Source organism: Scyliorhinus torazame, chromosome 2 (genome assembly GCF_047496885.1).
Source record: "Scyliorhinus torazame isolate Kashiwa2021f chromosome 2, sScyTor2.1, whole genome shotgun sequence".
Lineage (NCBI taxonomy): Eukaryota > Metazoa > Chordata > Chondrichthyes > Carcharhiniformes > Scyliorhinidae > Scyliorhinus > Scyliorhinus torazame.
The window spans coordinates 31,063,955-31,082,068 of record NC_092708.1 but is presented as its reverse complement, the minus strand read 5'-3'; the positions used below and the strand labels follow the sequence as shown (position 1 = coordinate 31,082,068).

At 47.4% G+C, this 18,114-nt stretch overlaps 1 protein-coding gene and 1 non-coding gene across 3 annotated transcripts in view; one reads left to right on the top strand and one right to left on the bottom strand.

Moving 5' to 3' along the window:
- LOC140387024 (contactin-associated protein-like 5) overlaps nt 1-18,114 on the bottom strand; it is a 1,394,308-nt gene that overhangs the window by 595,811 nt on the left and 780,383 nt on the right. The gene's annotated exons all lie outside the window — the stretch shown is intronic.
- On the top strand, nt 8,710-8,903 carry LOC140408095 (U2 spliceosomal RNA). The gene has a single exon (XR_011940021.1). It is a non-coding gene; the product is annotated as a U2 spliceosomal RNA (small nuclear RNA).

Sequence of the window (18,114 nt, the reverse complement as noted above, 5' to 3'; positions counted from 1 at the left end):
ATGACTGCACCTGGAAGGTCAGCGAGTCCAGACAGTGACTGTTGGGTCAATAGGTCTTGCTGTAAGTTTGGATATCATTTTAATTCAAGTTTACGGACAGCGGAAGAAGGAAGGTTTGTCAAGCGAGCGTTGGAACACTCAGGTCTAGAGGTAGCAACGGCATGGGTAAGGGCTTCAGCAGCAGATAGTTGGCAATGTTATAGAGGGAGAGGTAGGTGCTTTTAGCTTAGAAGTAGGCGATGTTGGTGATCGTTGAAGAAGTAACAAGGAAGTAGTTCTTTGAAGAAGCAACAAGGGGGTTAGACAAAGGAGAACCAGTGGACGCGATTTATTTAGATTTCCAGAAGGCCTTTGACAAGTTGCCGCATAGGAAACTGTTAAATAAGTTAAGGGTAAGATCCTGACGTGGATAGAGGATTGGCTGACTGGCAGAAGGCAGAAAGTGGGGATAAAGGGGTCTTTTTCAGGATGGCCGGTGACTAGTGGTGTGCCTCAGGGGTCGGTGCTGGGACCACAACATTTCACAATATACATTAATTATCTGGAAGAAGGAACTGAAGGCATTGTTACTAGGTTTTCAGATGATACAAAGATCTGTAGAGGGGCAGGTAGTGTTGAGGAAGCAGATGGGCTGCAGAAGGACTTGGACAGGCTAGGAGAATGTGCAAAGAAGTGGCAGATAGAATACAAGTTGGAAAGTGTGAGGTTATGCACTTTGGAAGGAGAAATGGAGGCATAGACTATTTTCTAAATGGGGAAATGCTTCGGAAATCAGAAGCACAAAGGAACTTGGATGTCCTTGTTCACGATTCTCTTAAAGTTAACGTGCAAGTTCAGTCGGCAGTTACGAAGGCCAATGCAATGTTAGCATTTATGTCGAGAGGGCTAGAATACAAGACCAGGGATATACTTCTGAGGCAATATAAGGCTCCAGTCAGACCCTATTTGGAGTATTGTGAGCAGTTTTGGGCCCGTATCTAAGGAAGGATGTGCTGGCCTTGGAAAGGGTCCAGACGAGGTTGGAATGAAGAGCTTGTCGTATGAGGAACGGTTGAGGACTCTGGGTCCGTACTCGTTTGAGTTTAGAAGGATGAGGGGGGATCTTATTGAAATTTACAGGATACTGCGAAGCCTGGATAGAGTGGACGTGGAGAGGATGTTTACACTTGTAGGAAAAACTAGAAGCAGAGGACACAATCTCAGACTAAAGGGACAATCCTTTGAAACAGATTTGAGGAGGAATTTCTTCAGCCAGCGGGTGGTGAATCTGTGGAACTCTTTGCCGCAGAAGGCTGTGGAGGATATATCACTGTGTCAGACACCGTGCCAGAGAGGGGGATGAAAGCGGTGGCAAGGAACAGAGTTTGTGTTGAGGACTGAAGACAATGACATTTCTACTCACTCAGTAGTGAATATCAGATGAGCAGTCTGATAATTCAAAGACAATGGAAGCTTCAAGAGAGGCAGTGGTGATGTAGAGCTGGGTGTCATCAGCATGCGATAAAAAGTGTCCATAATAATCTCTCTCGCTCTAGATATAGAAAGAAGTTTTACAACACCAGGTTAAAGTCCAACAGGTTTGTTTCGATGTCACTAGCTTTCGGAGCGCTGCTCCTTCCTCAGGTGAATGAAGAGGTATGTTCCAATCACACAATCACCAGGCAGGAATGTTCCCTTCCAGTCGGGGAACACTTCAGCAGTAAAGGGCATTCAGCCTCTGATCTCCGGGTAAGCGTTCTCCAAGGCGGCCTTCAGGACGCGCGACAACGCAGAATCGCCGAGCAGAAACTCACAGCCAAGTTCCGCACACATGAGTGCGGCCTCAACTGGGACCTGGGATTCATGTTGCATTACATTCATCCCCCACCATCTGGCCTGCAAAATCCTACCAACTGTCCTGGCTTGACACAATTCACACCTCTTTAACCTGGGGTTACCCCATCTCTGGATCTGTAAAGATTTAATCACCTACTAATGCTCGCATTCCAAGCATTGGCTGGCATCTTCGAATCTGTCTATATATATGTTTCTGGAACATACCTCTTCATTCACCTGAGGAAGGAGCAGCACTCCGAAAGCTAGTGACATCGAAACAAACCTGTTGGACTTTAACCTGGTGTTGTAAAACTTCTTACTGTGCTCACCCCAGTCCAACGCCGGCATCTCCACATCATAGATATAGAAAAAGAGAGCGAGGGGAGAGAATTACTGGTAAAAACATACGGGGCAGGATTTTCCAGCCGCTTCCACCGGCTGACCAGAGAATCCCGCCCAAGGTCAATGAGTTCTCCATTGTACGCGGCCCGCACATTGTGTTCTTGTGCCGGGCAAGGTTGGAGAATCCAGCCTCATGGAAGCAAAAGCAAAATACTGCAGCTGCAGGGAATCTGAAATAAAACCAGGAATTACTGGGAATATTCAGCATGCCCGCCAACATCTGTGACGAGAAAATCAATCAAACGTTTCAGGACTGTGACCTTTCCTGTGAGCTGTTTTTCTCTCCACAGATGCTGGTGTGTTTATACATTTTGCTACAACTAACTGTAACGTTTGCACAATTTAGTGTAAACCCCTGTGAGCTGCCAATATCTCTACCTTCGCTACACTTTGCAGCATTGCAAAACCGTGTGGTTTATTCAATTAACAGCATCCTCACAGGCAAAGTTCAAACATCAGCATTCAATCTGCAAGGGGACTGAAATTTTTCAAGTATTCCCAATTCAATTAATAGTTTCTGAAGATGGAAGTCTGGCGCTGTTCGCTGGTTGGAATTAAATGCTTGGTTGAAATGGAGGAACTTGTCAAGATTCTGAAGCCTAACTTTGTGCAATTTTCTGGATCACTTTTGCTGGGAGAAATTGCAGCCAAAGGAAGAAAATGTGGAAGCTAATTCAATCAATAAAAAGTAATTTTTTAAAAAATGTCATGGCGAAGTTATATTTTGCCAATGTGTTCAATTTTTGTAAGAGTGAGACAATTTGAATGCAGAATGCTATTGTGCCTTCTGTTCTGGATTTTTACAGATGTACTCAAGGGATGGACAGGATCATTTGCAATTCAAAGAAATAGAAAGGTTAATAACATATCTTTTAATTAGAATTCACTTTTATGATGATAACTCAGCCTCAACCATTCGTTTCTCATAACGAACCTCGATTTCCTCTTTGCCTGGCAATGCAACAACTGCCTCCTGAACCTATTTGAGCAATATAACTCAGGGTAACTTAGTCCAATATAACTCAGGGTAACTTAGTGCTATTAATTAGTTGCTTGAGTAGTGTTAAGGAAAAGAGAGATATGGGGCGTCATTCTCCGCCGGCGGGAGTCTCCGTTCTGCCGGCGCTCGGGGGTTTCCCGACGGCGTGGGGGTGCCCCACAATGGGAAACCCCATTGACCGGCCGGTGTTACGGAGACTCCCGCCGGCCGGTCGGCGCAGAAATGTGGCGGGGCGGGTAGGAGAATTTCGCCCATGCTGTCCAAACTGTTTATCTTGCGCTCACCAGGGCTGATGTCAGAATCCCTTTGAAATTTGGCGTTCTTGCATCTGTCCTGAGGACTGCCTGTCTCTTTTTTTTCGGAAACTCTGTCATCCCGAAAAGCTTCTACTCCTTTTTTTATTGATTCATGGGATGTGGGCATCGCTGGTTGAGCCAGCATTTATTGCCCATCCCTAATTGCCCCTTGAACTAAGTGGCTTGCTAGGCCATCCCAGAGGACAATTGACAGTCAACCATGTTGCTGTGGGTCTGGAGTCACATGTCGGCCAAACCCAGGCAAGGACGGCAGATTTCCTTCCCTAAAGGACATTAGTGAATCAGATGGGTTTTTACCACAATCGACAATGGTTTCATTGTCATCACGAGACTTTTAATTTCAGATTTCACTGAATTTTTAAATATCCACTTAATTGTCTTTCTTAATCCTAACTTTCACAATTTGAACCCTTGGGATAAAGTTAAGTCTGTTGCCACAATAAATAACTTCCCTGCTAGATAATGCAAACTCCTGGGCATCCACAAAGGTTCCACTGGATAAGGTCATATGTAGCTAAGCTCTGCAGAGCTGTGCTGTTCTACATTAAATCACAAATTCATGGTGGTATAGGATGATATTAATTGCTGTGTTGATAAGGGTGCTACAATTAGTCTCAGCCTCCATTCTCATGATTATTATATATTGCTGAACAAAGACACATTCAGTGAACCTTTTATGCTGCACTCATTAGTACAGATGCAAGAATGCCAAATTTCAAAGGGAGCAACGGATGCTGATTGGTTGGCAAGTTGACTCTCATTGGTTGAGATATTGCCATAGGGAATTCACCAGGGAACCTTGTCCACTGCCAGCTTGCCAACTTATGTATACCCTTTTCTCATGCAACATAAATTGTTGTTTCTTTTGAAATTTTGAATTCTTGCATCTGTGCTGATGAGTGCTGACCAAAAGCTTGTCCCTTTTCAGCAATACTCAAGTCCTGTAGTTCCAAACGATGATCGTTATGCACGAGTGTTAATGAGGTGGAAGATTTTGAACGATCACCACAACATTGACAGAGGATGTTCTTAACCTGCTGAAAGGGGCGGCACGTTGGCACACTGGTTAGCACTGCTGCCTCACAGCAGCAGGGACCCGGGTTTGATTCCGACCTCGGGTGACTATGTGGACTTTGCACATCCCCCCGCGTCTGCGTGGTTTCCCTCCGGGTGCTCCTGTTTCCTCCCTCAGGCCAAAGTGGTGCAGGTTCGGTGGATTGGCCATAATAAATTGACCCTTAGTGTCCAAAGATGTGCAGGTTGGGGATAGGGCAGGTGGGAGGCTGGACCTAGATGGGGTGCTCTTTCAAAGGGTTGTTACAAATCCAATGGGCTGAATTGCCTCCTTTGGCACTGTAGGGATTCTATGGAGGTGGTGCATGGGAGTTTCCTAAGTAATAGATGTCAACCCACTGACAGGTTTGCTGCAATGGAACATTGAGTTGTATGAGGCCCAAGGGTACCGAGATGCAATAGTAAGTACAGGACTGCCAAGTGCAAACTCAGGTGATAGGTGTACTACGACACAATGATGGAGTTTGTACAGATACAACAAAAAAATTAGGCTCATGAAAGTGGTTCTGAAGAGATGAAACATGAAGTCCATCCCGTCGCAACCAGCACCAGGTTGCCATGTCCTCATTATTAAAATGCAAAACGAATTAAGCCCCGCCAAATAGACATTTTCTTGATTTACCTTTGAAACCTTTCCTGTAAACAATGAAAGAATGATTGTACAAAAAGCTATTTGATTTTAGAAAATGACAGTGGTAAATGGATTTTTTTTTTTTGTCTAGCACGTCCTTGATAATGAGTGACAATGTGTCCTATTTCTAAGGGCTCTCTCACCAATACTGGGAGCAGAATTAAGGGGTGGTCGTTGAGTCAACTGGTGAACATCAGGCAACCCAAAAGGCCTGCTACCCATGCCTGTCTCAATCCCTCCATCAATTGAGTCTCTTTTTCTGGAGCCTTTGCAGGCTTGTTTTGTGCATGGAAAATGGAAAGCACCCACTGCCCTCATTGTATACAAGAGCACAGGGCACAGAGCTGCCACAGCGAAGACTCACTTTACGAAGGATGGATCAGTGAGAACATAGAACAATGAGCATCTGGCACGTGCAAGAATTCACGTCTCTGAACTATAACCAGCAGCCAAACTTCATTGTGGAACTTCTTCTTGTGTGTCAGGGGAGACCATCACTTCCTAAATGTTCCATAGTGGTAGACAGGGGTGCTCATGAGAAGTGGATTTATTGTGCAAAAGGTATGGTCAATTGAGCTCCCCACTAGGTTGTCATTGATGCTGGGACATATTCAAGGGGCGACTAGTTCAGAAAACCAGGGGTAGAAATCGATCCTCACTGTGGCTAGTTTCTGGTTGGAAAAAACGGTCCCGAATGGCCAATTTTGCGATGCATATTCAATAAATGACATCCAACCCTACATTTGGTCAGGTAATATCTGTTGCCTGCCCGAGAGCTGACATGATTATCCATTGCTGAGGGGCCTACTGCCTCTCCATGGACCTTTCCATAAAACAAGTTACCCAGGCTCAGATTTTAGTTTGTAACTCAGCCTTAACCAGAACTCCTTAAAGAGATTTCAGGAGGCTGTCATGAAAAAAAGAAGTAAATCTTTTTAATCTTCTCTTTATGTGGAGGAGGCCATGTTCTTCTAAGATTCAAGTAGTCTTCCACCAGCAGAGACTGAGGAGAATCCCGCCCGAGATCAATGGATGTTTCCATTGTCGGCATCTCGCCCATGGTGTTCTTGGGCGGGCGGCGCGGGAGAATCCAGCCCTGAGAGAACCAGCAGAGAAATGGCAGAAATAGTGGGTTTTAACCATCAACACAATTTTGAAGCGATTCTGCCACAGTTTCCCAGTAGAATTGCAATGGGGAAACCTGACCAATCCCGACTGTGAGGATTGTATCGCCCACACTGTAAGAATACCTCGGAGTTGTGTCCTAGGCCCATCTATCTTCAGCTAATTCGTCAATGACTTTCCCTGCACCATAAGGTCAGAAGTGGGGATATTTTCTGATGATTGAACAGTGTTCAGCACCATTTATGACTCCTCAGGAACTGAAGGAGTTTGTGCCCAGGTGCAGCAAGTCATGAACAATGTTTAGGCTTGGGCTGGTAAATGGCAAGTAACATTTGTGCCACACAAGTACCAGGCAATGACCATCTTCATCAAGACAGAATCCAACTTGTCTCTGTTGTGTTGGGCGCTCTGGATCTGTGGAACACATACAGGTCACCAACACTTGAAATAGTGCAACACTATTTTATTGAGTCATTAACTGTTTAACATACTCTCACTGTGCGTTAACACGATATTAGCTTTAACTAACGACCTTTGCCTTGTCCTAACCAGTCGATGCACTCAGCACATGGTGAATGTCTATGCTGCAGGCTGTGAGCTCTGTCCTCCTAGCTAGCTGCAGCTCGAATGAGCGGGAACTCTGATGCCCCCTGTCTTTATAGTGCGTGTGTTCTAACTGGTGATTGGCTGCGGTGTTGTGTGTGTTGATTGCTCCCACTGTGAGTCCATCAGTGTGTGTGTCTGCACCATGATATACTGGTGTATATTATGACAGTCTCCCCCTCACATTCAGTGGCCTTATCATCGCTGAATCTACCACTATCAACATCCTGGGGGCTTATCATTGACCAGGAACAGGGGTCAGTCAATATTGTCACATGGTGGATCGGCTCATGAAAGATTCTAATGAATAGAACTTACAAGGCCAAGGCTAGGCTAATGGCCCAGGGCTTTGAAGAATGCTTAGCAGATAAAGAGTTCAGAGTGGACTTTCACACAGCAGGAATGGTAATTTTTAGAGCCTTTTGGCCCGTTTCAAAATGTAAATCAATAGGCATAAAAGCTGCATTTCTGGAGGGGGATGAGCTCCACAGGGAAGTGTTTCTCGAGCCTAATAAGGAGGTTCCATTAGTAGGGGGAAGACTTTGAAGGTTAAATAATGGTGCTTCTGATTTGAATAATGCTTCCAGTGTACAATACATTTCAGTTAGACCAGTGTTGTTAATGTGAGGTTTCCCCAAATGAAAGCAGATCCCGCCATGTTTTATTGCCGCAAATGGCAGGAAACCCTCGGGCATCTTCATGATGAATGTGGACAACTTCCTGCAGGGTGATACTATTTTCAAAACAATGTCACTGACAGGTTTAGAACAGAATTTATGGGTGAGAGTCAAACCCCTGGGGCCTTTGCATATGTGGGACTGGAAATAAAACAGTATGGGTCTGATGTTAGTTTGCATGAACAATCTTATTAATAGAGTCATACGGTACAGAAGAGGTTCTTCGGCCAATCAAGTCTGCACCAACAAAACTACGCTAAGTCTACACTAATACCACTTTCCAGCACTTAGCCCATAACCTTGAATGTTAAAGTATTTCAAATGCTCATCCACATACTCTTTAACGGTTGTGAGTGTTCCTGCCTCTACTACCCTCCCAGGCAGTGCCTTTCAGACCCTCACCACCTTCTGGGTAAAATAATTTTGCTCAAATGCCCCCTAAACCTCCTCATCTTAAATTTATGTCCCCTTGTTATTCACCCTTCAACTAAGGGGAACAGCTGCTTCCTCACCATCATGTCCGTACCCCTTATAATCTTATACACCTCAATCAGGTTCCCCCTTCAGCATTCTCTACTCTAACCAAACCACCCTGGGCTGGATTCTTCGCAGCCCCGCGGCAAAATCGCGGCCGGACCCGGCGCGGAGAATCCACTTTCACGCCGTAATCGGGCCCGGCACCGGTTCGGCAATTCTCCGGGCCCCGAACATCGGCGTGACCGAGGAGTACGCCGCGCCGTCGGGAGGCCAGAGGCATGCCCAGCAATCCTCCGCTCCCAACCGGCCGAGTTCCCGACGGCGTGGAACTAACCACCTATTGCCGGTCGGGATGCTGGCGTGACGGCTGCAAACTCAAACCATGGCCGCCCTGTTCGGGGGCGGGCAGATTGGAGGCCGGGGGGGGGGGGGGGGGGGGGGGGCCTGAGAGGCGGCCGGCGATTTACTGTGCGGGGGTTGAGGCTCGGGTACGTGGCCGATCGGTGGGTCAAAACCAAAGTTTTGTGCAACTTCAACATAACCTCCCTGCTCTTATAATCTGAGTAACAACTGATATAGGTAAGTGTCATCGCTTCTCGGCCTTTTGGCTAAGATCAAGTGTCTGTAGATTGAGCCTTTGGTTCAGATCTGGTATGTCTCTCTTCTGGGGACCATGAATTGGATTCAATTTGAATTAGTTTTTTGGAACAGGCGAGGAGCTGGATTAGGGGTTCGCCCCTGACCCACACTCTGAGCCCTGGCTTGGTAACTCAGAAAAGTAAAAAATATATATATAGGTAAGTGTCCCAAATAACATCTTAACTACCTTATTAACCTGTCCTACTGCCTTTAGGGATCTGTGGACAAGCACCCAAGATCCCTCTGTTTCTCTGAGCTTCCTCGTGGCCTGCCATTCATTGAATACTCCCTTCTCGTGTTACTCCTTCCAAAGTGCACCAACTCACACTTTCTTTTAATAAATTTAGAGTACCCAATTCATTTTTTCCAATTAAGGGGCAATTTAGCGTGGCCAATCCACCTACCCTGCACAACTTTGAAACCCACACAAACACGGGGAGAATGTGCAATCTCCACACGGACAGTGACCCAGAGCCAGGATCGAACCTGGGACCTCGGCCCCGTGAGGCAGCTCACACTTTTCATGGTTAAATTCCATCTGCCAGTGATCTGTTCACCTGACCAACCCATTTATATCTTCCTGAAACCGAAGAGCTTCTTCACAATTAAAAACCCTGCTAATCTTTGCGTCATCCGCAAACTTATTGATCACACCCCTCACATTCTCATCGATATTGTTTATATATGTATCATGAACAATAAGGGACCTAGCATTGATCCTGGACACCGGTCTCCAGTCACAAAAACAGCCTTCTACCACCACCCTCTGTTTCCTGCCACGAAGCCAGATTTGGAACCAATTTTCAAAGTCATCCTAGATCCCATGTACATTTGCCTTCTTTATCAGTCTCCCAAGTAGGACCCTGTCAATGGCTTTGCTGAAATCCATATAAACTACATCAACTGCACTACCCTCATCTACACACCTGATCAGCTCCTCGGAAAATTTAATCAAATTTGTGAGGAAAGACCACCCTCTAACAAAGCCATGCTGACTATCCCTCATCAACCTTTGCCTCTCCAAGTGGAGATTCATTTTCACCTTGAGAATTTTCTCCAATAGTTTCCCTGGAATCATCAGAAAGTGTTATCCTATCACACTCAATTGGGCCAGGTCCATACAAAATAAGCAGATGCTTCCAAAGATGAGACGGAGCAGTGACGAACTCCAATTGGCCAAATTGAACTGGCTGAGCAAACAGATAAGACAGAATGGAAATTTTGATGTCTTAGAACTGAGCACTGTGGTGAAACATCTCAAGGTCCAGGACATTTTACGGGTGAACATAACATTTTAAAAAATTAAATATGTGCTGATCTTTGAGTGACCCTTAGGATATAAAATTGATTGATTTCAGTGGCGCCTCTCAAGCAAACCATTGTGATGAGCTTTCAATTGCAGCAGGTTTCATAATATTTTTGTGGGAGGAAGTGTAAAATGTTGACCTTCGGCTTGGGAAGTTATTAAGGAGAACAGTAAAGAGTACACTGACTGCTGAGACTCATGCACGTGTCCAGGCAGTTGATATGGCTGTCATAATATACACCAGTTTTTCATGGTGCAGACACACACTGATGGACACACAGTGGGACCAATCAACACACACAACACCGCAGCCAATCACCAGTGAGAGCACACGCACTATAAAGACAGGGAGCATCAGAGTTCACACTCATTCGAGTTGCACCAAGCTAGGAGGACAGAGTTCACAGCCTGCAACACAGACATTCACCATGTGCTGAGTGCATTGACTGGTTAGGACAAGGCAGAGGTCTTTAGTTAAAGCTAGTATCGTAGTAACCCACAGTCTAAGTACGTTTAAACAGATAATGATTCAATAAAATAGTGTTGCACTATTTCAAGTGTTGGTGACCTGTATGTGATCCAGAACACCCAACACATCATGATGATACCAGGAGTGGTTGGATACTAGCACTTCTTAGACCTACCTGCAAGTGATCTGCCTTCCGCCAGCATTCCGTCATCCTGCAACACGGACAACATCAACCCGCCGCCACCGCTCCGCATCACCGGCAACCTTGGTGCCAATTGGAAAATTTTCAAACAGCGCTTCCAGCTCTTCCTCGAATCCATGGACAGGGAGGGCGCCTCGGACACCAGAAAGATTGCTCTTCTCCTCTCCACGGCCGGGGACCATGCCATCCACATTTTCAACTCTCTCACCTTCGCAGATGATGAAGATAAGACGAAGTTCAAGACGGTCCTCCTCAAGTTTGACACTCACTGCAGCGTAGAGGTGAATGAAAGTTTTGAACACTACGCGTTCCAGCAGCGTTTGCAGGGTAAGGACGAACCTTTCCAATTCTTTCTCACGCACCTCCGCATCCTTGTGCAATCGTGCAGCTACGGGCCCACCTCCGACTCTATGATACGCGACCAGATCATTTTTGGTGTTCAGTCGGACCCCCTACGTCAGCAGCTCCTCAAAGTAAAGCAACTCACCCTAGCGACCGCCATCGAGACCTGTGTCTTACATGAAAATGCCACAAGTCGGCATTCCCATAGACAAGCGGCTGAAATGGCGCGGCAAGGTCCCCCCACGAGGCGGAACGGGTCCAAGTGATTGAGCACCTCCAGGGCCTCAGCCTGGATGAGGGCAGCCATTTTGCACGCTTTTCGCGGACTCCCGCGCTTGTACGCACCAGACGAGAGGACGGCGACGTTGAGGAACGTAATGCGCAGGCGCGCACCACGCACGACCGCACCGCACATGCGCGGTGGCGCAGCGAATGTGCTGACGTCACGACGTGCGGCAACTGTGGCTCCGCCCATTTAAAGCGGCAATGCCCCGCAAAATCTCGACAATGTCTACGATGTGGAAGACTTGGCCACTATGCTGCCTTATGTCGAGCAGCACAGCCTGCCAACTCCCATCGCTTCAGCCAGCCTCGCAGGAATGTTTGGGCAATTCAACCCACGGTCACCGAGTCCGATTCCGACCTCACACACAGCAGTGACACCGAGGACCCGAAGGCGCCTTTTCGAGTCGGTGTCGTCACGAAAAACAGGCTGTCCCCGAAGCAAAGACACCAGCCGCTGTCGGTATACAGCATCGATCCAGACGATGAGTGGTGTGCCATCCTGACGGTCAACTGGTCCCAAATACGATTTCGCCTGGACACTGGTGCCTCTGCCAATCTCATGGCGTGGTCTGCTTTCCAAAGCCTTCGTGTCACCAGCGATCCTTCCATCGGTCTGCCAGCCATTGGACTACAATGGCAACATTATTCCTGCTACCGGCTCATGCCAACTTGAAGTGACACACAAGTCACAGAAAGCCATCCTTCCTTTCGAGATTGTGGGCTTCTCGAAGGACTCCCTGCTTGGCGCACAGGTGTGCAAGCTGTTGAACCTCGTTCAAAGAGTTCGCTCTCTCTCTCCTGATGACACGCCTGCCTTTCAGGACACTGACTTCAGGGCACAACTCAACGCCATCATCGACCAGCACCGCAACGTCTTCGAAGGCATGGGCATGCTCCCACATACTTACAAGATCCTACTCAAACAGAACGCCACGCCTGTGGTGCATGCACCTCGCAGAGTCCCAGCACCCCTCAAGGACCGCCTCAAGCAGCAGCTGCAGGACCTCCAAGACCAAGGAGTGCTTTCCAGAGTCATGGAACCAACCGACTGGGTCAGTTCCTGGTGTGCGTAAAAAAACCTTCCGGCGAGCTGAGAATTTGCAGTGATCCCCAGGATCTGAATCGCAATATCATGAGGGAGAATTATCCAATTCCCAAGAGCGAAGAGGTCACATGCGAGATGGCTCGCGCCAAGTTCTTCACCAAACTTGATGCCACAAAAGGATTCTGGGAAATCCAACAGGAAACTGTGTACCTTTAACACCCCCTTTGGCAGATATTGTTACAACAGGATGCCATTTGGGATCATATCGGCATCAGAAGTGTTCCACAGGATCATGGAACAAATGATGGAAGGCATTGAAGGCATTTGCGTCTATGTCGACGACATAATCATTTGGTCCACCACCCCGCAGGAGCATGTCAGTCGCCTCCAGCGCGTGTTCAAATGCATACGGGAGCAGGGCCAATGCCTCAACAGATCCAAATGCTCCTTTGGTCAGACGGAACTCAAGTTCCTAGGGGACCACATCTCCCAGTTGGGTGTGCGGCCGGATGCGGACAAGGTGGCTGCTATCACAGCCATGAAAATGCCAGAGGGCAAGAAGGCGGTCCTCCGATTTCTGGGCATGGTCAACTTCCTAGGGAAGTTCATCCCTAACCTCGCCTCTCACACCACGGCTCTCAGGAACCTGGTCAGGAAGACGACAGACTTCCAATGGCTTCCTGCGCACGAGCGCGAATGGAGAGAACTCAAAACCAAACTCACCACGGCCACGGTCTTAGCCTTTTTTGACCCAGCAAAAGAGACAAATATTTCATCCAATGCCAGCCAATCTGGCATTGGGGCAGTGCTCCTGCAACATGATGAGGCCTCATCATGGGCCCCCGTTGCATATGCGTCACACGCCATGATCCCCACGGAACAGCGCTACACGCAGATAGAAAAGGAGTGCCTGAGCCTGTTGACCGGTGTCGTCAAGTTTCATGATTATGTGTACGGCCTTCCCCAATTCACCGTCGAGACCGACCATCGCCCACTGGTCAATATAATATAGAAAGACTTGAACGACATGACACCTCGCCTCCAGCGTATTCTGCTCACATAGCCCCATTTGTGTTCCTGCAGTAGAAGCTCACCAACAACCGCCACGAGTGAGAGAAAATGGGTGAAGGGATGCCCGAATTGAGCATCCTGACCCTGTGAGAGGAGAGAGCCATAGAGCCTGCAGGGGAGGAGCAGAGTGGGCCTACACTGAGAGCATGGTGGGCCTGTGGGAGAATGGTGAGGAGCCACTGCGCTGTAGGAAAACATGCTGGCCCTACTCAAGAAGCAGAAGGCTTACCTCGCCCTCCTGCCGATGCGCACCCTCTCCCCACCCTGGAATCCATCCTCCGGCTCATAGCAGCCTCTTCCTCAACTCCCATTCCAATGTCTTCCTCATCCAACATGTGCCACTCATTTATTTCTTCCTCATGAAGGCCACCGCCCGGCTGCAGAGCCAGGTTATGTAGGACGCAGCAAACCACCACGATGCAGGAGACCCTCTGGGGACTGTACTGTAAGGCTCCAACGGGCCTGTCAAGGCAGCGGAAGTGCATCTTCAGGAGGCCAATGCTTTTCCCAACACTCAATGGGTGGCACTATGAGTCTTGTTGTATCAGGCATCTGCTACGGTCTCTGGCCTTCGCACCAGTGACATCAGCCAAGACCTCAGGGTATATCCTTCTGGGCCTGGAAGCTGCCAGTCCCAAACCTTATCCAGTGGCTATAGCTCACTCACAGCTCAGGTGCCCTCCCATCTCGATTGCGTGACCGGACCCGGGCTATGCTCTCGTCCAGTTACAGTCGCCTTTGGCCTTCTATCCTGGTCTCCCCTTCCTTATTCTTTATTCCAATCGGGATTATGACAGGAGCTTTATCTGCTTGCACATCCCTAATGGGCAGGGCCAACTGGATGGCGAGGTCCGCCTTGGGGGTCAATGGATCTTCATTGGCAGGTGTTGGGGTCTGGCATATAAGCAAGTCAAGTGCTCCTCGATTCCATGCACCCAAGAGTTAAGCCTTGTACCCTGAGTATTCAAGGCTTAACTTTCCTTGACTTTGAGACTGTGGGCAGCTGATGTTTTTTTTACTAATCTTTATTGTCACAAGTAGGCTTACATTAACACTGCAATGAAGTTACTGTGAAAATCCCCGAGCCGCCACATTCCGGCGCCTGTTCTGGTACACAGAGGGAGAATTCAGCACGCCTTTCGGGACTTGTCGGAGGAAACCGGAGCACCCGGAGGAAACCCACGCAGACACGGGGAGAACGTGCAGACTCTACACAGACAGTGAACCTGATTGCATCATTGGGATTCAAACCTGGGACCCTGGAGCTGTGAAGCAACAGTGCTACCTACTGTGCTGCCCATGTTATTTAGGGTTAACTCTTTAAGGGTTAAGGGCCAATTAGTTTGACGAGTATGAGTCTCGGTAATGTTAGAGGGCACAATTGCTTTCTCCTTCAGGGAAAGGAAATGCAAAAAGGGCCTTCTTACTCAGGCTGCATCATTCCTGGATCTCATTGTTGTCATGCTTCTACGCTTAAGGCAACCACTCCAGAGATTTTGCCACCCGGCGTCCCCAGGCTGGACACCATGTTGCCTTTTCTTTCAGGGTATCATCCACCCAGCCCATTGGGCCCAGCCCCTTGTCTCTCATCACACACCTCCCTCCACCTCATGTGGCCCACAGCTTCAACTGCCCCATATATTCATGTCACAGACATCAGACTAACACAGCCCTGCAAGAGCCTTTGAGCATCACAGGCCGCAGGCGTCAGGACAACCCACACCAGACGTAACCCCCATCCCGAACACACCCAACCCCCTCCCCACCCCCTCCCCCTCTCCGGAGCTGGCCAGTGGGCTTTGCTCCTTTGGACTCCTTGGAGCTAAGCGGAGACAGTGGTGCTCACCTCCTTCCCCACTCTCCACAGCCTGGCTCCCATTTTTCAACGACGGGCTGAGGATGCGATGTTAACCATCTCTGGATCTGTAAAGATTTAATCACCTGCTAATGCTCACATTCCAAGCATTGTCTGGCGTCTTTGAATTTGTCTATATATATGTTTCTGGAGCATACTTCTTCATTTACCTGAGGAAGGAGCAGCGCTCCGAAAGCTAGTGACATCGAAACAAACCTGTTGGACTTCAACCTGGTGTTGTAAAACTTCTTACTGTGCTCACCCCAGTCCTACACCGGCATCTCCACATCATTTCTTAAAGGATAGTGAAAAGGCGTAAAATGAAACCATCTTGAAGTTGATGGTTTATTTTTTTCTCTTGGGGGAGGTGTCATGTGAGAGTACCTTTAAGAAATGGGTGTTTAAGAAATGTACCTTTAAGAAATGGGTGTTTATCAGTGATGTCAGAATGTGGGTGGAGCTGGGCTGTCTATCAGCTTTTTACTTCCGTTTTAGGTTGTTTGCGGCAGTGTGTGTTTTAGTTTCATTTACAGAGCTGGATAGCTGCAGTCACAGGCAAAAGGTATCTGAGTCTCTCTCTGTAACCTAAAAAACTGTAAATCGATCATTTGGTGATTTAAAACTAATAACTGCCCTCAGTAGTGACTTTAACCTGATGTGCTTCGTGTTAAAAGTTCTTTTTTAAGTCTTAATGATGTTGAAAGGACAGCTTAAGGATTACGCAGCGTTGAATTCTTTGGGGGTTGAATTTGAATTAATGGTTGCTAAGATGTTCACTGTATGTTTTAAAAAGGTGAACTTGAGTTAAGAAAATAAACATTGTTTTGCTTTAAAAAATACTTTTCCATTTCTGCTGCACCACACCTGTAGAGTGGGCTGCGTGCTCCCCATACCACAGTCCTTTAAAAGTTGTGGGTCAGGTGAACTCCATGATACACTTCGGGGTTCTCTAAACCCTGGCCCATAACAGTATACTCACTGCCAACCCCGGCAGATAACTAACTCAGTACACATTGGGACCCTCGTAATTGTTGTAATTCAGGGAGTTTCAGCCTTGCACCAGGCTACCAGGGAATCTCGGAAACTGAACACCGACTCGGATTTGTGCAAGAAAGAATTCAGGTTTACATTGGAAATGACAGAACTCAGAATTAAAATCAAACAGATTCTAATCGCAAAATTTAATGCAATGTTTCACTGAGAGTCATATTAGTCTAACTTTCTTATTAATGTTAACCATATTAAGTATACTCTGATGGATTCAAATTCATGCAAATCAGGTTCGCGATCTTGGTGGGCATGAACCTGATCGCGTCATCGGGTGGGGGGGGGGGGGGGGTCCGTCCGGGAAGATCACCTTCTGAAATCTCGCGGGCGCAAATCCCAGTTTTGGCATCTCGCAAGATTTAGCGGCCATTATGGGATTTGCGCTCACGGCTAAGGGTCCCCGCTATATCCCACCCGGGGAGTCTGTGCTTGTGGTTTTCTGAATTAACCTGTGTTAAGAAAAAGAGAGGCTCTGATTCACCCTTTGCTCAGTGTATGAATAGTAGCTTTAACACAGATGCTGATGCCTGAAATTAAAACAGAAAATGCTGTGCCTGATCTGTTCCCTGTAAGAACACGATTCACGACGCCCGATGCTCTCGCCCAGTCACAGTTTGACCCCCTGTTCTGCACTATAACCAATCACTGTTTGTCGATGTCCCATTTGTCAATGTACTCTGTCGATTACTGTGTACGTTCCCTCGGCCGCAGAAAAATACTTTTCACTGTACTTCAGTACATATGACAATAAATTTAATCAAACCAAATCAATCAATTCGCTGAGAAGGTCAGGCAGCAACAGTGACGAGAGAATCTATGTTAACATTTTTAGGTGGATGTGTTTGAACACAAGGTGATGACCTGAAAGGTTTCTCCCTCCTTCGATGCTGCCTGACCTGCCGACTGTTTTAGGCATGATCTGTTTGTTTTTTTGTTTCATTGATTCCTGCTGCTTGTGGTGATATGCATCACTGTATATCCACAAGAGGTTAATGTAAATACACTACAACTAAGTAACCACCAGAGGGAGCACCAGAGATGTCATGACATACAGACATACAGCCAATGGGTCATTAGAACAGGACACAACCAATGGGTAATCAGGACACCCAGAGGTGGCATTACCACAAGGGGGCACTTCACAACCCATATAAAAGGACAGGGCACACACGCTCTGCCTCTTTCCACAGACAGACATCTAGTGAGTACATCAGGGTTGATCAACAGCATCACACCTAGCACGTGGCTTAGAGCAGGCTGGTAAAGATAGACTGAGTTACTAAAGCTAGATTAGCAGAGAGTCAAACTCATTTAAGAACTGTGTTAATAGTTCAAGAAACAAGTTGAGCTCATTTCATAGTCTGGAGCTTCCTTTGTCAAAGCATACATCAAGGAAGCAGCTTATGCTACACGAAGCAGCATAACACAACGCTGCTGATCCACATGAAATGAAATGAATGAAAATCGCTTATTGTCACAAGTAGGCTTCAAATGAAGTTACTGTGAAAAGCCCCTAGTCGCCACAGATGTGCAGGTTAGGTGAATTGGCCAATGATAAATTGCCCTTAATGTCCAAAATTGCCCTTGGTGTTGGGTGGAGGTGTTGAGTTTGGGTAGGGTGCTCTTTCCAGGAGCCGGTGCAGACTCAAAGGGCCGAATGGCCTCCTTCTGCACTGTAAATTCAATGATAATCTATGATTAATCTAGGACAAAGGTTCGGCACAACATCGTG